This window comes from Hypanus sabinus, chromosome 3, assembly GCF_030144855.1.
Source record: "Hypanus sabinus isolate sHypSab1 chromosome 3, sHypSab1.hap1, whole genome shotgun sequence".
In the NCBI taxonomy this organism is placed as follows: Eukaryota; Metazoa; Chordata; class Chondrichthyes; order Myliobatiformes; family Dasyatidae; genus Hypanus; species Hypanus sabinus.
In genome coordinates, this window is record NC_082708.1 from 71,894,501 (window position 1) to 71,914,520 (window position 20,020).

Genomic DNA, 20,020 nt, shown 5'->3' on the forward strand with positions numbered 1-20,020 from the left:
AAACAACGGGAATTCTGGATATTTCCTCAATTAGTTTGTGTTCTTTAAGAGTTGTCCCAAATAAGTGGCTGCTCCAATTCATCAATGCCCAGTTAACTGGAATTCACAACCATCAGTGAGCATAGTGCTGATGCACGAAGAATGTAATCCATCCTATCTACTTCTGAAGAATGTTGATTTAATTTTGATGATTCCCAAGTGCAGCCTATTCATGAGAAAGTCATTAAAAGTTGTATGATTCAGAGAGATCCATCAATCTGAATAACAGTAATCTTAATTTTTCAGATAACTTATGTTCATCATTCAATTCTAGAAAGGATATTGTAGACATTGAAAAGTTAGAGAGAAAGTTCATTGTAATAACATAAAATTGTACAATATTAAATAGTGAGCTTCTCATAAGAATTTAACAGTTCAATGCAAAAACCAAAAAAGGATTATAAAGTTTCCAAACCAAAAAGAACATTATAATCTGTGAAAGATTACTTCTCTTGTTTGACAAACCAGTAACACCGGGTAAGCTCCAGTCCATCACAAAAGGCAAAATAGGAAAAAGAAATATATTCATGGACTGGATCATTAAAAATTTAGACAACTGTCTTCAACATCAGTTGAAGGGAAGGGAAGGTTACAGTCTTTAAGTGAGTTAGTATTGGAGTATTAGGGTAATAATTGAGTTATTATTACAGTGCCTTGAACAAGTATTCAGCCCCTAAACCTTTGATCACATAAATGATTATTACAAACAGGGATTTTGATCAATTTAACTGAGAATTTGTATTTACAAATCACATGCTCCCTTTTTCACAGTGGAGTCCAATAAACATGGAAAATTGTAAAGCATAAGAAACTAAAAGTTCAAAACCTGTCAGCAGTTCAAAAGTATTCATCTCCCTTTACTCAGTACTTAGTTGAAGCACCCCTTGCTGCCATTACAGCCAATAGTCGTTTTGGATAAGTCTCTAATTGCTTTGCACAACGTGGAGTAAGATTTGCCCATTCCTCCTTGCAAATTTGCCCAAGATGTGCCAGGTCAACTGGGGAGCAGTGGTCGACAGCAACCTTGAAGTCTTGCCAGAGACGTTTGATTGGGTTAAGGTCAGGATTCTGAATGGGCAACTCCAGGACATCAATTTTACACTGCACTTAACTGCTTAGTGTTAAAGCCAAAAAAATTCCATATTTGTCTCAACCGACCTCAAGATCTTCTTCCACAACTTGAATCTTCTAAGTGATGTTTTGCAAAGTCTTTAAAGGCAAGGATTTGCATTTTTTTTAACTGGGAGTTGCCACGCTTCCATAAATACCCATTTTGTGCAAGCCCAAGAGATAGTGGAGCCATGAACCTCCTCTCTAGTTGCAAAGGTGACTTCTGCTGTTCACCCAGAGTTGACATCACTGTTGCCATCACAGTAGCCTCTCTTACAAGTGCCATTCTTCTCTGGCGACTAAGTTTAGAGGGGTGGCCTGACCTAGGCAGTGTGGCCGTAGTTTCATATTTCTTCCACTTTTTTTCACAAGGGACTGCACTGAGTTCCAAGGTATGTTCAGTGCCTTTGAGATGTACCCTTCATCAGAAATTACAGTACACTGGCTGCACCACTCACTGCTCTCACCTCATCAGCTGTCAGATTCTCCCCGACCCCTTCTGCTGAAAAAGCATTCTCTGATCTGAAGGAACATTTCAGCTCTGCCCCCATCCTGATTCAACCCGACACCGGCCGCCAGTTCATTGTGGAGGTGGATGCGTCTGGCGCTGGTGTAGGAGCTGTACTCTCTCGGTGCTTGGCCAAGGATGAGAAGGTACACCCCTGCGCCGCCTCACTCCCACGGAGTCGAATTGTGATGTCAGGAACCGGGAGCTGCTGGTTGTGAAGCTAGCTCTGGAGGAATGGAGGTATTGGCTGGAGGGAGCAAGAGAACCATTCTTATTCTGGACTGATCACAAGAATCTGAAATATATCCATTCGGCCAAATGTCTCAACTCCCGTCAAGCTCGTTGGTCCCTGCTTTTCTCAAGATTCAATTTTACCCTGTCCTTCTGCCCCGGTTCCAAGAATGGAAAACCTGATGCCCTCTCCCAAAGATTTCCCTCCTCTGAGACCCCTGAGGTGCCCGATATCACCCTCCCTGCTCACTGTCTCATGGTTCAACATAATGGGACATTGAAACCATGGTGCGAGCTGCTCAACAGAACGAGGCAGCCCCTAGTCAATGCCCCACTAACCGTGTTTATGTTCCCAGCTCTGTCCACTCACAGGTATTGCAGTGGGGTCATTCTTCCCAGATATCCTGTCACCCTGGAACCAGGCGTTCTCAGGCCTTCATCATTCGGCGGTTCTGGTGGCCCCCCATTGGAGATAACATCTGCAACTTTGTCTCAGCCTGCTCGTTCTATGCTCAAGGCAAGAACTCTAACTGTTCACCTGCTGGTCTGTGACAATCCCTGTCTATCCCCAAGAGACCCTGGTCCCACATTGCCCTGGATTTTGTCACCGGTCTTCCCCCATCAGATGGTAACATCACCATTCTCACAGTTGTTAATCGTTTCTCCAAGCCTGTACACTTCATTCCTTTACCTAAACTCCCATCGGCCAAAGAAACAGCCAAATTATTAGTACTGCATGTTTTTAAATTACATGGTTTACCTGCAGTTGTTGTGTCAGACAGGGGCTCTCAATTCACATCCAACTTCTGTAGGGCATTCTGTAATCTTCTGGGTGTCTGTCTTCAGGTTTCCATCCACAGACCAATGGCCAGACCGAGCAGGCCAACCAACAGCTGGAGACTGTATGGTGGTGTCTGGTCTCCCAGAACCACTCTGCGTGAAGTCAGCAACTACTCCAGGCCGTGTATGCCATAAACTCTTATCCGCCCCCATCCACTGGTCTGTCCCCTTTCGAGTGCTGCCTTGGCTACCAACCTCCACTGTTCCCTGCCCAGGAGGAGGAAGTTGGCATTCCATCTGCTGAGGCATCCGTCCACCATTGTCAGCGGACGTGTTGGCGCATTCGCTCTGCCCTTCTCCGTGCCTCTGCTAGGATCAAGTGTCAAGCTGACCGCCATTGCTCCAAGGCCCCACATTACCATCAGGGGCAGCGTGTGTGGCTTTCAACCCGAGACCTGCCCCTCAAGTGGATTCCTGCAAGCTCGCCCCCTCGCTTCATCAGCCCCCTTCCCATTGCTAAAGTTATCAGCCCTGCTGCCGTCCGTCTCAAGCTCCCCTCCACTCTCCGCCACATTCATCCCACCTTCCATGTGTCCTGCATCAAGCCTTTCATGAGCCATCCCATGTCCTGCCCCCAAACCCCGCCCCACAGCTCATTGACAGGTCAGAGGCCTTCACGGTGCATTGACTGCTGGACGTTTATCCCCAGGGCCGTGGCCTCCGGTACCTTGTGAACTGGGAAGGCTATGGTCCTGACGAGAGGTGCTGGGCCCATCCATAACCCAGATCCTTCTCTTCCTTCTCTCGTCAGGGGCTTCCATCACCAGCACCCAGTTCTACCTGCTGTGACTCCAGGAGGTGTCTGTGGGGGTGGGGGTGGGGGTGCTGTCAATACCTCCCATTGAACTCTGTCTTATTGTGTGTTTCCCCCAGCTGCCAGTCTGTGGTTTTGTATTGCCATGTGCTCCTGTCCCCACTCCTGCTCTACTCCGGCCCCTGTATCACTGAGTACTCTGCCTCTCATCTGTTTCTCATTATTACCTGTAATCGCTGCCACCTGTGTCTCATTGTGCTCCACCTATCATCTGCCTCTCTGTTTATTGATCAGTGTATTTCAGTCCTGTGTTTTCACTTGTTTGTTGTCAGAGTGTGCCAGTGCATTTTCCTAAGCCTTTCCAGCATTTGTATCTGTATGCTGTCTGTCTGAATATTGACTCTGCCTGTTTCCTAATTCTGGTTTTTGGATTTCTCTGGATATTTTGATCTCTGCCTGAACTTTGACACTGACTTTGTTTGCACCTTGGGATTTGTTACTCAATTACTATCACTGTGTGCACAGTGCTGGGTCTGTGATTGGATCCCTGATTCAGCATCCTGACACACTCTTCCATAAATACCCATTTTGTGCAAGCCCCTAGGGATTGTGGAGCCATGAACCTCCTCTCCAGTTGCAGCCACTGACCCCTCAAAGTTGATGTCACTGTTGCCATCACTGTAGCCTCTCTTACAGCTGCCATTCTTCTCTGGTGACTACACTTAGAGGGGTGGCCTGGCCTAGGCACTGTGGCTGTAGTTTCTTCCACTTTTTTTCACAATGGACTGCACTGAGTTCCATGGTGCGTTCAGGACCTTTGGGATGTATTCTTCTACAGACCCTTCTATGTTATCATTTCCCTAACTTGTCTTGAATGCTCTTCTATCTTCATTTTGGTTTGGTCTGTTGAAAATCTACTATACTGTTGGACCTTACAGAGGGAGAGGATATTTATTCTTATTACCACAAATGATGCACTTCACTGTATGTTTTGATGTACATGTGATCAATAAGTGTATCTAAATCTGAAAACAAAATTAACTGGAAGCACGTGGATAAAAATGCAGCTCCTATTTTCAAGTAATATATTTTATCTGTCATTGCATATAATAACTTCCATTATTGTTTGTAATTAAATGAAAGCATGGGGGAAAAAACATAAGAATTGGGAAGGTGGTGTGGTTTGGATCAAAGAATTTCTTTGCATTAGGTGAAGAGAAGCTGGGAGATACCAAGCCAGTAGCATCTTTAAATAGACATGGGTTCTTGCAGACAGCCAACTTTGAGGAGGATGTTCCACAGCCCCTCTCAGCTGATGGAGTCAAAGACTTTAATGAGGTTCATGCACTTTTCTCAGAGTTTTTGCATGGTGAGGATCATGCCCGTTGTGTTTCTAGATAGAGAAAATCTGCACTGCAATACTTTGCTCAGATGATGATTGAGAAGAACTCTTGTGATGACTTCCCCTTTAACAGCCAACAGAGGACTCACCCTGAGTCACCATAGTCAGATTTTTCTTTTTTCTTGGAGATTATCATGATCACAGCTTCTCTGAAGTCGTTTGAGACTCCACACTGCTCCCACATGGTTTTAAATTGTGCTTTGTTCCACTCTGCACCAGACCTTTTCTTGACTTGACGTATGGTCTTTTTGATTTTTTTTTTGCTTAGGCTGGCTTTGAGGGGATACTTTGCTATGAGTCAAAGGCAGTAAATTCAAGGACGTCAGACTAGGTCTTTATTCATTTGGCCTTTATTCAGGAGAATGAGGGGGAACTTTATAAAAGTATTTAAAATTATAAACTTTTTGTAATACAAAAGGCACAGATAATGTGGATGCAACAGTCCCCGGGGTAGTGGAGCCAAAACTAGGGGCACAAGCTTAGGGTGAGAGGGTAAAGATTTAAGATGGACCTGAGGGATAACTTTTTCACACAGAACATGGCAATCAGCTGCCAAAGAAAGTGGCTGAGATAGTTTATTTAAGAACCACTTTGATAAGTACATTGAGGGATATTGCTCTATGACTCTGTAACATGACAATAATTGTAAGGTTCTTTGAAATATTCCCTCCAGTGTTGTCTGATTGCATCTCTTGTTATTATGCCTCAGTGGGTTGTTTTCAGCAAGCTGCTGGCTCTCGTGTGTTTTCTGCATACACCCATATTGTGCTCAGAGCAGGGAGTGGATCCTAAAGCACTCCATGGCAGAGGAAAACACAGATCGGCAAAGCCAGGACTGAAGGTAAGGGAGCGGCTGAGACTCTCAGTCAGGGGTGGTTGTTGCTGAGAGAAAATATAGACAAAGCTCCTCCTCAAAAATAAAACTGAGTTCATTTAAAGACAGGCTTCCAAAAGAGCTCAACTCCTCTAAACTTCATTGGTATTATGAGATTTCTTTGTATGCCATTGAAGCAACTTAATTTTTTTTTCAAAAATGGAACTAACAACACAGTGAAGGTAAAATGTCCAAGGTATACTTTGTTTTATTTGGTAGTTCTAAAGGATTAAACTATAGCCTTCAACTCCTCTGCATTTCCCCAACACAAGAATAAGCAGAAGTTTTACGTCAGTAAAAAAAGTTTATCAAACCATGCATCTTTTGATCCAATACATATATAAATACTTGAGAAAAAAACAAAATATACCGAAGGACCAGCATACAGTATTAGATTTTTTTTAAATATACATAAAACAATACTTTTGCTGGTTGGGCTTTGTTTATTTAAACTACAACTCAGCTCTCCGTCACAAGCCTGGGCACATTAATGAAAACCATATGTCTGGGACAGAAGCAATTTGTTAAACTTCAGCTCGTTACCACAGGGATACCTCAGTTAGGCCCAAATCACTGGAAGCAAGCCATCTATAAAAAAATTCTGAAATCTCAGGCATATAGCTAAGCTTGCCAACATCAGCAAATACACTAAAGGAATGTAGGAAAATAACATAGGCACATGGAGAAATAAATAGACTGCTAATTTTAAAATAAGAAGTCTTTTACACCATAATTCACATCAGACCTTAAAAGTTTTAGAAGTGGCCAACCCAAAACATTGAAAGGCAGTAAAGTGGTTTCCTTCAGAGTCTTGCTTTACTTCAGATCAGTCTAAGCATTTGCTTATCTCCACTTTAAAATCTGTTAGGGATAAAATAAAATTAAGTTTTGGTAGTAGAATAAACAAACAACTCAAATTGGCACTTCAGAAGAGAATTAATCAGGCTAAAGTAAAATGCTGCAGATGCATAAAATCTGAAGTAGAAAATGTTGGGATTCAGTTGGTCAGGCAATATCTATGGAGTGAAATGTTACATCTGAAGTTAATCAATTTTTTGTGAATTTTATTTATTAATCATGCCTTTGAGCCACGCCACACAACAACTGCCAATTTAACCCTAGCCTAATCATGGGATAATTTGCGATGGGCAAGTACCTGCTCATGATCCATATTCCTTTATTCCCTGCCCGCTCAATGCCTCCTAAACATTGCATATCATATCCTCCACTTTCACAGAAAGCTGTGCTTTTAAAAATAAAACTTGCCTCTTAAATATCCCTTAATCTTTTCCTTGTCATCTTAAATCTATGCCCTCCAGATTTTGACATTTCCTGGGAAACAAACTTGACTATCTACCCTATCCATGCCCCCTCAGCGTTTGCTGCTGCAAGGAAAACAATCCAAGTCTTTCCAACCTTTTCTTATCATTAGTATTCCCAAATCCAGGCAAAATCCAGGTGAACTATCTCCAAAAGTCCTTCCTGTAATGCGGCAACAAGAAGTGAACAGAAAACTCTAAAAGTGGCCTAACCAAAGTTTTATACATCTGCAAAATGACTTTCTCCTTTGATATTCAACAGCTCAGCTGATGAAAGCAAGTAGACAGCATGGCTTCATCACCACACTGTCAACTTCCAGGGAAATTTGAACATGCACCTCAAGATTCCTCTGAACATTGATGCTCTTAAAGATCCTGCTATTTACTGTGTACAGCAGTAGGACAACTGCTCTATGACTGAATAAAGACAATTCCCTCATCTTTAGCCTTTCACCTCTTCCACCATAGGTCCATAAGCCATTTGGCCAACTGAGTTAAAGTGCACAGAGGTATTGAATTGCTAGAGAAACTTCCCTATTGTGATTTTATCTAATACAAACCCTTTTTCCCCTATTGAATCCCAGGTTATCAGTGGAGAAATGCTCCTACAGGAAGTTTTACTGTCAACAGTAATGTTCCCATAGGTGCACAGGCTGAAGGCAAAGGAATTCTGATTACCACGTAGGCAGTAAAAGTGTTGTTCTTTTAACTTATTATAAATGAATGTTACGCTGTTTGATAAAGTACTATTGTACAAGCATCAATAGAAGAGATTGCCATGTAAGTTTCAAAAGCAAATCTCTTAAATGGCCTCCTGTTGTGAACTGGGAGTGAACAATCATTGTCCTTAATAAACGAGTTCAATTCTCAGCATATATTTTGCACTTATCTACATATTTTTCCAGATAAAATTCATAACAGCACATTTTTATTCCATATCTCACTTTATCAGAAGTGATTCATGAATCCTATCAGGATGATTTTCTTGTTACGCAAACTTCTATAATGTAAGGGTTCACTGTAGACTTGTGGAGGAAATTTCGGGGTTTGGATGTGTCCGTACAGAGGCAATACGTCTCTCCAGGGTTTGGATGTGTCTGTACGGAGGCAATACGTCTCTCCAGAGTTTGGATAGCCATCAAGCACTCCTCATATGTTAATCCTTTCATTCCTGGAACCATTCTCGTGAATCTCCTATGGACTCTCTCCATAAGGGGTCCAAAACTGTTCACAATACTCTTAAATGCCTTGTAGAAGAAGAAGAACGCCCTCTGAGTGGAGTCATCAGGATGATTTTTTTTATCAGGCTTCCTTATTTTTATGAGGCTCAACCCGGAATGGATGGGTCTAATCCAGCATGCTAGGGAGCCGGCTGGATTAGAACTTGGGAGCCTTCGCTCCGAAGTCCGGCGCTGATGCCACTACGTCACTTGGCGGCTATGCCTTATAAAGTCTGAGTATTACATCCTCATTTTGATATTCTAGTCCTCTCGAAATGAATGTTAACATTACATTTGACTTCCTTACAACTGACTTAACTTGTAAGTTAAATTTAGGAAATCCTGTATGAGGACCCCCATGTCCCTTTGTACATATTTTTTTTGAAATTTTTCCTAGTTTAAAAAATAGTCTATGACTTTACTTTTAGCAAAGTACGTGACCATATACTTCCCTGCACTACGGTCCATCTGCCACTTCTTTGCTCTTTCTCCCAATCTGTCCAAGTCATTCTGCAGACTCCTGCTTCCTCAACACTACCTGCCCTCCACCTGTCTTTGTATTGTCCACAAGACCGGCCCCAAAACCATCAATTTTGTCATTCAAATGATTGACATGTCACCATGATGAGAAGTGATCCCTATACAGACCTCTGTAGAACACCACTACTCACCGGAAGCCAACAGAAGAAGCTCTCTTTATTCCAACTCTGCCTCCTGCCAGCCGGCCAATTTTCTATCTATGCTATAATCTTTCCTGTAATACCCTGGGATCTTATCTTGCAAAGCAGCCTCATGTGTGGCACCTTGTCAAAGGCCTTCTGAAAATCCAAGTAAGCAACATGCACTTTGTCTATTCTGCCTGTTATTTCCTCAAAGAATTCCAACAGATTTATCATGCATGATTTTCCCTTAAGGAAACCATACTGACTTTGTTCTATTTTGTCATGTACCTCCAAGTACCCTGAAACCTCACCCTTAATAATGGAATTCAACATTTTTTCCAACCACTGAAGTCAGGTTTTCTAATCTTCTATCTTCCCAATAATTTTTGCTATATTATATACCCTCTCTTTTGCTTTTATGTTGTCTTTGATTTCCCTTGTCAGCCACAGATGAGTTATCCTCCCTTTAGAATACTTCATCTTTGGGATGTATTTATCCTTTGCCTTCCTAATTGCTCCCAGAAACTCCACCCGTTGTTGTGCTGCCATCATCCTTGCTAATGTCCCCTTCCAATCAACCTTGAGCAGCTCCTCTCTCGTGCTTCTGTCATTCCCTTTGCTCCACTGCAATACTGATATATCTATCTTCAGTTTCTCCCTCTCAAACTGGAGGGTGAATTCTATCATATTATGATCACTGTCTCATAAATGTTCATCCACCTTAATCTCCCTAATCAAATCTAGTTCATTACACACATCCAATCCAGAATTTCACTTGTCGGCTCAGCCACAAGCTGCTCTAAAAAGGCATCTCATAGGCATTCTACAAATTCCCTCACGTGGGATCCAGCACCAACCTGATTTTCCCAATCTGCCTACATATTGAAATCCCCTATGACTATTGTAACATTGCTCTTTTTACATGAATTTCATGACATCACCTCCCAGCTTCTCACTTCATCTCCCCCTACCCCACCCACATTTCCCCTCACCTGGTTTCACCAATCACCTGCCAGCTTCTGCTCCTCCCCCCCCCAACAGCACCCCCCATCTTATTATGGCTTCTTGCCTCTTCCTTTCCAGTCCTGATGATGGGTCTTGCCCTGAAATATCAGTTAATTATTCCTCGCTCTAGATGCTGCCTGATCTGCTGTGCTTATCCAACTGATGTTTACCTTAATTATTTTCACCTAAAGGTTTCAAAAAATTTCCACAACAGATAAAGGATAGAGCCCAACCAGCCAGCATTTCTAACTATGAAATAAGCTATATGAGGATTTCTCAATAAAATAATTCATATTTGAAAAATTAATGTACTTCAGATAGTATTTAAGTGCTTAACTAGAGATGCAACTTTAAATTCCTAAGTATTATTATTTCAGCGAACCTGTCCTGGACTCAGCATGCAAGTACAATTATGAAGAAAGCACAGCAGGCCTCAATTTTCTTTGGAGTTTGCAGAGATTTGGCATGATATCTAAAATTTTGAAAAACTTCTATAGGTGTGTAGTGGAGAGTATGTTGACTGGTGCATCACAACCTGGTATGGGAACACCAATGTCCTTGAACAGAAAATCCTACAAAAGGTAGTGGATACGGCCCAGTACATCACATATAAAGCCCTCCCAACCACTGAGCACATCTAGATGAAGTGCTGTCACAGGAAAGCAGCACCAATCAATAGGGTCCCACCGCCCAAGACATACTCTATTCCCACTGCTGCCATCAAGAAGGTGGTGCTGGAGCCTCAGAACTCACACCACCAGATTCAGGAACAGTTATTGCCTTCAACCATCAGGCTCTTGAACCAAAGGGGATAACTTCACTCAATTTCGCTTGCCCCATCATTGAAATATTCCCACAACTAATGGACTCACTTTCAAAGATGGTTTCTCCTCACCTCATGTTCTCGATATTTATTGCTTATTTACTTATTATTTCTTCATTTGTATTTACACAACTTGTCTTCTGCACTCTGGTTGAACATCCTAGTTAGGCAGTCTTTTGGTGATTCTGTTATAGTTATTCTATAGATTTATTGAGCATGCCCACAAGAAAATTAATCTCAGGGTGACATTTATGTACCTTGATAATAAGTTTACTTTGAATTTTGTTTCATCAGTCTCACCAAGATACTATCATTCTGTTCAGTGTTTTGTCAACAAAAGCAATTTCACCTAAAGTCTTTTTTTTCTTGGGTAATGTTAACTTAGTCTCATTATTTTTACCTCACAGATCAATGAAGTGAATGAGATGTAACATTTTGCAAATATTAATGCATTCATCCAGACAGAAGATCTTCATTCACTCATCACATTATCTGCCTCTTGAATGCCTCTCAGGAATGACTTCTATCTAAGTCTGAATCGGACTGGTGTTAATCATATTGTCATAGTTAAGCCCAGCATGACTTTATGGCAATCTCCCTGCATCATCAACAAGACTGCTTGTTTCCACCTGCTCAATCAAGACAAAGGAGATCCACATCCTTCCTGCCAACTTATTATCTTGCACATGAACTTCATCTGCTATAGACTTTTACCCAACAGCAGATCTTATAGCATCTCAAGCTACCTTACTGTTTTGTCTATCTACAATGCTTGTTCAATGATTATTATAAATTTAACAAGCTTGAGTTTGATTTCTAAGTGGTTTATGATAATTAAAGAAGAGGGCAGAAAGCACCAAACCTTGTGGTCTTTTACTCAGCATTATACCCTGTAACTGCGTAAGTCTTGTTACTTTGGTGTATTTCTTGACACCAGACTGAGTATCTAAACTCAAAATCTTTTTAAATGTAAAAACTTTTAACTTCCACCTCTGTAAAATTACCTCCTTTTCCCTCACCTCAGTGTGCCTATCCATGTTGCATGTAACTGCCGTGAACAGTAACAGTGAATTGTAGGCGGATTTCCCAATTCATAACTGTGAGTTGAAATGCAATATTGAGAGATGCCTTTTTTCAGGATTCTTCAAACTTGCAAATCCTTAGCACCCTGAGGAACCAAAAAGACCTATCTAGATTTAAAACAGTTAATTTATGAACATTGAACAGGATGCTTCACATAAGTGTTACCAAACAAAATTTGACATTCAGCCACTTCTGGGCATTAGAACAGAAGAACAATATGGAATGAATAGAAACACATGTCCCAGAGTTCTTGGCATGCACATGCTAGGTAGAATGGTGCATGGGAGCCTGCCAAACTACCGTTATAACTGCCAGCTAGGATTCAGCTGAGCAGGGGGTGGAGTTGTGCTACACTATGTGGAAGCAAGCAGGTGGAAACAAGCAGTCTTGTTGATGATGCAGGTAGATTATCATAAAGTCATGCTGGGCTTAACTACGACAATATGATTAACACCAGTCTGATTCAGACTTAGATGGAAGTCCTTCCTGAGAGGTGTGGACCAGGGCCTAGAGAATGTATCAGATACTGAGGTAGAATAAGGAAAGATATCTGCATATTTTCAGTCACTATGACTCTGGAGAAATTCTTCCTTTATTTTCCACCTCAAAATTCAGACATCTGATGAAGGGTCTCAGCCAAAAACAACAACTGCTTGTCCTTAACATCAACTCTGTAGGTGCAGCCTGATTTGTTGAGTTGCTCCAGCATTTTGTGTGTTGCCCTAAAAAGATCCAGACACACCAACTACAGCCTTCTGGGGATTTTTCTTTGGGTAGGAAGCAGAAATTTCCAGCAGAAACAATGAATAATGCATACGATGCCTTCTCAGCCATAATAATAATAATGTGTTAGGAGGCCGAGCTGGAAACAGAATGAAAAAGCTATGGAATTATATTCACAATTGTATTGTTGTTTAGTATTTAAATAAAACATTTCATTAAAAAAATTTTCTATACAATTGTACCCTAATTTTTCACTGGTGACAATACATTTAAACTATTTGAGGTTATGCAGTTATTACCTTTCAATTTTTGCATTTAAAGAACAGAGATATGAAGCATTTAAAATCCACTTTTTTATGACTACACATGATCCCACCAGTAAGGAAAATTCAGGCATAGGTGAAGACAAAACAGTTCTTGGACTGATTGGGAAATATAATCTTAACCAAGGCTTAGTTCAAGCACAAGAGCTCAAGCATACAAGATGCAGGAATCAAATAATAAAATCTGTATGTGGTAAGTTTTAGTTATTTAGAAAGTCACGACTCACAAATGCAGATGAACATCAGGACTGAAAGGAGAGAAGGCAGATGACTTAGTGAATAATAAATAAAATTGTGGCAGTGAGGTGACACCCATTTTTGATTTTAAAAACTTACAGATTGTATACAATATTTCTGTGGCTCTGGCACAAAAAAAAACATTGGTTCAAGTCAAATTACAGCAAATAAGACACAAACAAAATTGTTTCTCTACCATCTTCCTGAACCAATTTCCCCTCTTCTAACAGACAGATAACATCACATTTATCCCCTTGTCCTTACCATTACGCCACCAGCCACTGCGTTCAACTGATCATTTTCACAATTTCCACCACTTGACATATATTCCCCTCACTTTCAGCATTTCACAGAGGTCACTTTAACAACTCCCTGGTCAGCCCCCACAAACAAACCATGATAATAACACTTCCCCATGCAATTGCAAGAGATCCAACAGTGGTCCTTTCAGCTCTTCCATTCCCACCATCCAGGGCCTCAACTGGAACAGTTCTTCTAATCTACTGTACTGAATTCAGTGTTCATAATTCATCCCCTCTACATTGGAGAAATCAACCCCACTGAGTGATTGCTTAATGGAGTTAAGTGTGCGGGAATAACCCCGAGCTTCCAGTAAGTTGTCACTATAATTCACCATCCCATTCTGATCTTTCTACTCGTGAGCTTTTACATCGCTACAAGGAGGCCCAACACAAGTTTGAGGATCAACAATTTCAATGTACATTTATTATCAAAGAATGCATAAACTATACAACCTTGAGATTTCTTTGATTAGACAGCCACAAAGCAAGAACCCAAAAGAGCCCAATAAAAAAAAATAAAGACCAACACCCGACGTGCAGAGAAAGGGGAAAAAGAAACACAAATCTTGCAAACTACGGAAGCGAGCAACAACTTTCTGAACCAAAATGAATCCTTAGATCCGAACCCTGAAGTAGGCCCAGGCCTCAGTATCAGTCCATCATATTAGCGGGCATGGAGCACAGCAGCTGGGAGCAGCAGTGCCACAGAGAGAAGAGTGAAATCGGCTCTTCCCTCCGATCCCCATGCCCTGTCTTTCTAGTCCTGTGTCTTACATCATTTAAATTGTCCAAACAGCATATCCAGGCACCAGAAGGACCCAGGCACTGCTGCAGCAAAAGGCTCTGGGCCTAGAACACACCGCCCAGCAACTCGCTCCAGGCCCAGATTTCATCACCCAGCCTGAAGCCATTCTCAATTTGTCTAAATTGGTTCTGCACCTAGTGATCCATCCTCACACCTGGGTCATTTGTATGGGCATCAGAATTCTTCTGCCTCGACTTCTCCTCTCCGAATGGCTCACTCCATCTGCGTCGATTCTGCAACATACCAGCATGGTTCATCCCTCGAATTCATTTCACCTTATTGTTTATGGCGATAATTTCCTACAACTTACTTCAGAAAAGGTAAATTAGTAATGTTTTAAGTTAAATTTCTTGCCTTTTGAACTACCAGTAAGCTGTCACACATGTTCAGTGGCGTCATCTTGAATGGAAGTCCACATTAACACCTTGTCTTCTCATTTGTATATGTTGCACGCTTCCAAGCTCAGTATTGAATTAACATAGAGACATAGAAAACCCAGAGCACAATACAGGCCCTTTGGCCCACAAAGCTGAGCCGAATATGTCCTTACCTTAGAACTACCTAGGCTTACTCATAGCCCTCTCTTTGTCTAAGCTCCATGTACCCATCCAGGAGTCTCTTAAAAGACCCTGTCTTTTCCACCTCCACCACCACCATTGCTGGCAGCCCATTCCACGCACTCACCATTCTCTGTGTAAAAAAAACTTACCCCTGACATCTCCTCTGTACCTACTCCCCAGCACCATAAACCTGTGTCCTCCTGTGGCAACCATTTCAGCCCTGGGAAAAAGCCTCTGACTATCCACACGATCAATTCCTCTCATTATCTTGAACACCTCTATCAGGTCACCTCTCATCCTCTGCTGCTCCATGGGAAAAAGGCCAAGTTCACTCATCCTTTTCTCATAAGGCATGCTCCCAATCCAGGCAACATCCTTGTAAATCTCCTCTGCACCCTTTCTATGATGTTATGAATGTACCACCGCTCTGAGGGGCCGAAGGGTGCGGGGGAGCCCCCTCCTTTGTGAGAATCGCAAGAGCATTATTGGGTTGGCTCAGAGGACCCAGGAAATGAGAGAGACCTGGCCATTGTCTCCTGGAGACCACGTTTGTGGATTGGGGACTATGCTACGTGCAAGCCCTCGGGCAAAGTGGGCTGGTTGAGAGAGAGATTGCATCACCCCAACCTGATTGACATCTTCTACCCGGCGAGTTAAGATAAAAGGGGGGAGCTGTAAGGACAGCCCCTCAGACGCACCAGAAGAAATGCTAGCGATCCCGTAATAGCGGGAAGCCATTTGAAGGAAGCCACGTGCGTTCGGTTCCCTTGCCTGGGGGCTGGTGGCTGGTACCATGGAAAACAACTTGGAACTAACAACGGGGAACCCACTCCTCCCGACTCAACGGATTGGCCTCATAAAGACCCGGGCAAGTTTCAAACCATCTCTCTCTTAAACCCAAAGAGCTGCAGCTTGAAAGGACAGTGACTTTTATCTTTCCATCAGACAATACAATATCCCCTAGACAAACGATAGAGCTATTGCTTAATTGATGATTATTATTATACCCGCGTTTTTTAGATTGAGTATTGATGACATATTTTATCTGAATGTCTGTATTAATCTTATTTTTATGCCCCTTTATAAATAAAGACTTTTAAAAATAGTACCATCAGACTTCAACGGGCCTCTCTATCTTTGCTGGTAAGTGACCCAGTTACGGGGTTCGTAACAATGGCTTCCACATCCTTTCAATAGTGAAGCGACCAGAATCGCGCACAGTACTCCCAAGTGGGGACTGAATTGTCCAACTTGAAGCAGCTTACTCTTTCTTTCTGTCTGCATCATAACTGACCATTCCTGCCAGTCATCACGTTGGCTCATTTTTTCTTATTATACTCATCTAGTCTTGCCTCTTGGAAACATTCGCTGCCTCAGCATATATCACATATTAAACAAAGAAGCCTCATGCTTTGTTAAATGCCCCCATTAAGCCATTTAGACCCATCCCCCAGAGATATTCCTTCTGGTTTACACAGCCCTTTCACACCTTCTCTCTTACTGAAAATTAATTTGTATTTCACTCTTTCCCAGTTATAATGAAGGGATTTAGCACACAACCATTTCTACTTCCACGGATGTTTCCTGACCTAGTGACCATTTCCAACATTCTCTGGTTTTGTTTGAGATTTCCAGCGTTTGCAGTTCTTTTTATTTTATCTTCATTATACAATCATGCAAATTGCATACGTTGAGGTTAACAAAAAGGGCACATTGAGAAAAAATAAAATAGAAAACAAGGAAATCTGGACAAGATATATAAAAACAAATTGATTCAGTATTTCTAAAATTAGAGATTAATGTACTTTTTTGAAAGGACATCTGGAATGAAGGAAAATAATCAATAGGTGCTTTACCCTCACTATTTACATGAGAGGATATCAGAGGTATAACCTGAACTGGTCAAGAGTTTCCTTCATTAACAGCACTGAAGTAGTACCATATATTAGGGTCTGATTGAAATATACTCAACAAGCCTGAAGGAAATAACAATCCCACAGAGTGAATGGAAGACAGAGATCTGGAAAGTATCCAAGGTAAAATCAGAGCTATTTTCAGAAATTAAAGAAATATGGTTAGATTGCATTTAGCATATTGCATGTAGGCCTGCTTCCCATTTCAGAGTGGCCACAAAGGGATCCATGAGAGAAAAACAAAATCAGAATTGGGTCACGAGAATGACTACTGGATTCAGAAAGTTATGATACTAGGAAACTTATAAATTCCTAAGACACAGCATCAGTAATAGTCTATTCAGCCCATTGGATCTGCTCTGCTATTTGATCATGGCTGGTTTACGCTCAATTGACACTTTATTAGACACCTCCTCTACCTAATAAAGTAGTCACTGAGTGTATGTTCGTGATCTTCTGCTGCTGTAGCCCATCATTTCAAGATGTAATGTGTGCTCAGAGATGCTCCTCTGCACGAAGTACTGTCACCTGCTATCGACATGAAACAGTCTGGCCATTCTCCTCTGAGCTCTCCCATTAACAAGGCGTTTTCACCCACAGAACTGCCACTCGCTGAATTTTTTTTTTGTTTTTCCACACCATTTTTTTGTAAACTCTAGAGACTGCTGTGCATGAAATTCCAAGAAAACCAGCAGTTTCTGAAATACTCAAACCACCCTGTCTGGCACCTATAATCATTCCATGGTCAAAGTCACTTAGATCATATTTCTTCAGCATTCTAATGTTTGATCTGAACAACAGCTGAACCTCTTCACTATGCGTGCTTCTATGCACTGCATTGTAGCCACATAACCGGTTATTCAGATATCTGCAGTAACAAGGTGTACCTAGTAAAGTGGCCACTGACTGTATTTTCCCTAAACTCCATTCACTTGCCTTCTCCCTGTAATCTTTGACACCCTTACTAATCAAGAACCTATCAACCTCTGCTTTAAATATACCCAAAGATTTAGCCTTCAAGGCTGTCTGTGGCAATTAATTACATCCTCTGGCTAACATAATTTCTGCTCATCTCTATTCTGAAGGAGTGTCCTTCTTTTCTGAGGCTGTACCCCCTGGTCCTGCCCTCTCCCACTATTAGAAATATCCTCTCTACCTTGGCCTTTCAATGTCCACGAAGTTTCAATGAGATCCTCTCATTCTTCTAAACTTCATTTACAGGCCCAGTCATTAAATGCTCCTCATTCCTTAACCCTTCCATTCCCAGAATCATTCTCAGAAACCACCTCTGCACGGTCTCTAATGCCAGCACATCCTTTCTTAGATAAGGAGCCCAAAACTGCTCACAATACTCCAAATGTCTGGCCAATGTCTTATAAAGCATCAGCATAACATATTTGCTTTTATATTCTAGTCCTCTCAAAATGAATGCTAACATTGCATTTGTTTTACTTTTTAAACAAAGAATTTAATCCAGGATTTGAACCTGGGACCGCTCGCATACTGACAGATTTAAATCCAAAGCAAGAATCATGTTCCTAAACCAACAAACCTCTTCCTAAGTCAAGTCTAAAGCACTTTATAGATGCAGTGTCTTTAACTTTTTTCCCCCCAAAGTTATTAAATAATTATTAGATGGATGGTAATAAAGTTAATCAAAATCCAATTTAGAAAGAAAAGTTATAGTTAGTTTTCAAGTGAATGGTAGTGTTCTCAATGGGTCTGTTCTGGGATTACCCATTTATTGAATACGTCAACAATTTGGATATAGAATTGAGTAGAACAGTGCCTTAATATGCAGATATTGCCAAAGTATGCCACATGGTCAATCATTTTTGTAAATATATTAAGAAATAGCGGAAAAGTAAGTGAATGAAATTAATTCACAATGTGTGAGAGGTGCCATATTTTGTTTAAAAAATAATCTTTTTCAATAGATGGGGTAAATTCAGGTGGTGAAGTTGAACAACGTAATTGAGTTCAGCTCTCAAAATCTGTTTAATACAGTATGGTAGAAAATTTGAAGATGAACATTGAACTTTGTTGTGAGAAAGAAAGAAATTAATACTTGAAAACCTTAAGTCCAAGGTCTTTCAAGGTGACCTTCAGCCACAGAATTAGAATCAAAATCAGGTTTAATATCACTGCAACACACACAAAATGTTGGAGGAACTCAGCAGGCTAGGCAGCATCTATGGTAAAGAGTACAGTCGACATTTCAGGCTGAGACCTTTCAGCAGGACTAGAGAAATGGAGTAGATTTAGAAGGGGGGGGGAGGGAGAAAGAAATACATGGTGGTAGGTGAAACTGGGGGAAGGGGATGAAAAGCTGGGAAGTTGGTTAAAGAGATACAGGAATCTAATGGGAAAAAAACAGAAAGCCATGAAAGAAAGAAAAGGGCAGAGAAGCACCAGAGGGAGGCAATGGGCAGGCAAGGAGATAAGGTGAGACAGGGAAAAGGTGAAGGAGAGGGGGTCATTACTGGAAGTTCGAGAAATCGATGTTCATGCCTATCAGATTGGAGACTACCCAAACAGGCTACAAGGAGTTGTTCCTACAACCTCAGTGTGGCCTCGTCACAACAGGAGGACATGGATTGACATGTCTGAGTGGGAAGTGAAATTAAAATGGGTGGGCACTGGGAGACCCTGCTGCTTCTGACGAGATCTCCCAATCTACATCGGTCTCACCGATACACAGGCCACATCAGGAGCACCGCAGTAGATGACCCCAACAGACTCGTAGATGGAAGTGTCACCTCACCTGGAAGAACTGTTTGGGGTCCTGAATGGTAGTGAGGGAGATGTAGGGGCAGGTGAAGCATGTGTTCTGCTTGCAAGGATAAGTACCAGGAGGGAGATCAGTGGGGAGGGATGAATGGACAAGGCAGCAATTCCTGCAGAAAGCAGATGGGAGGGAAAGATATTCTTGGGGGTGAGATCCTGTTGGAGATGGTGAAAGTTATGGAGAATTATGTGCTGGACACAGAGACTGGTGGGGTGGTAGGTGAGAACCCTATCCTTGGTAGTGTGGCGGGAGGGTCAGGTTAAGAGCAGACGTGTGTGAAATGGAAGAAATGCAGTTGAAAGCAGCATCAATGCTGGAGGAAAAAGGAAGACACCTCCTTCATTCTGGAATGAAAAACCTCATCCTGAGAGCAGATGCGGCAAGACAGGGGGATGGCGTTTTTACAAGTAACAGGGTAGGAAGAGGTATAGTCCAGGTAGCTGTGAGAGTCAATGGGTTTATGTTTATAAAAGACATCAGCAGATAATCTGTCTCCATA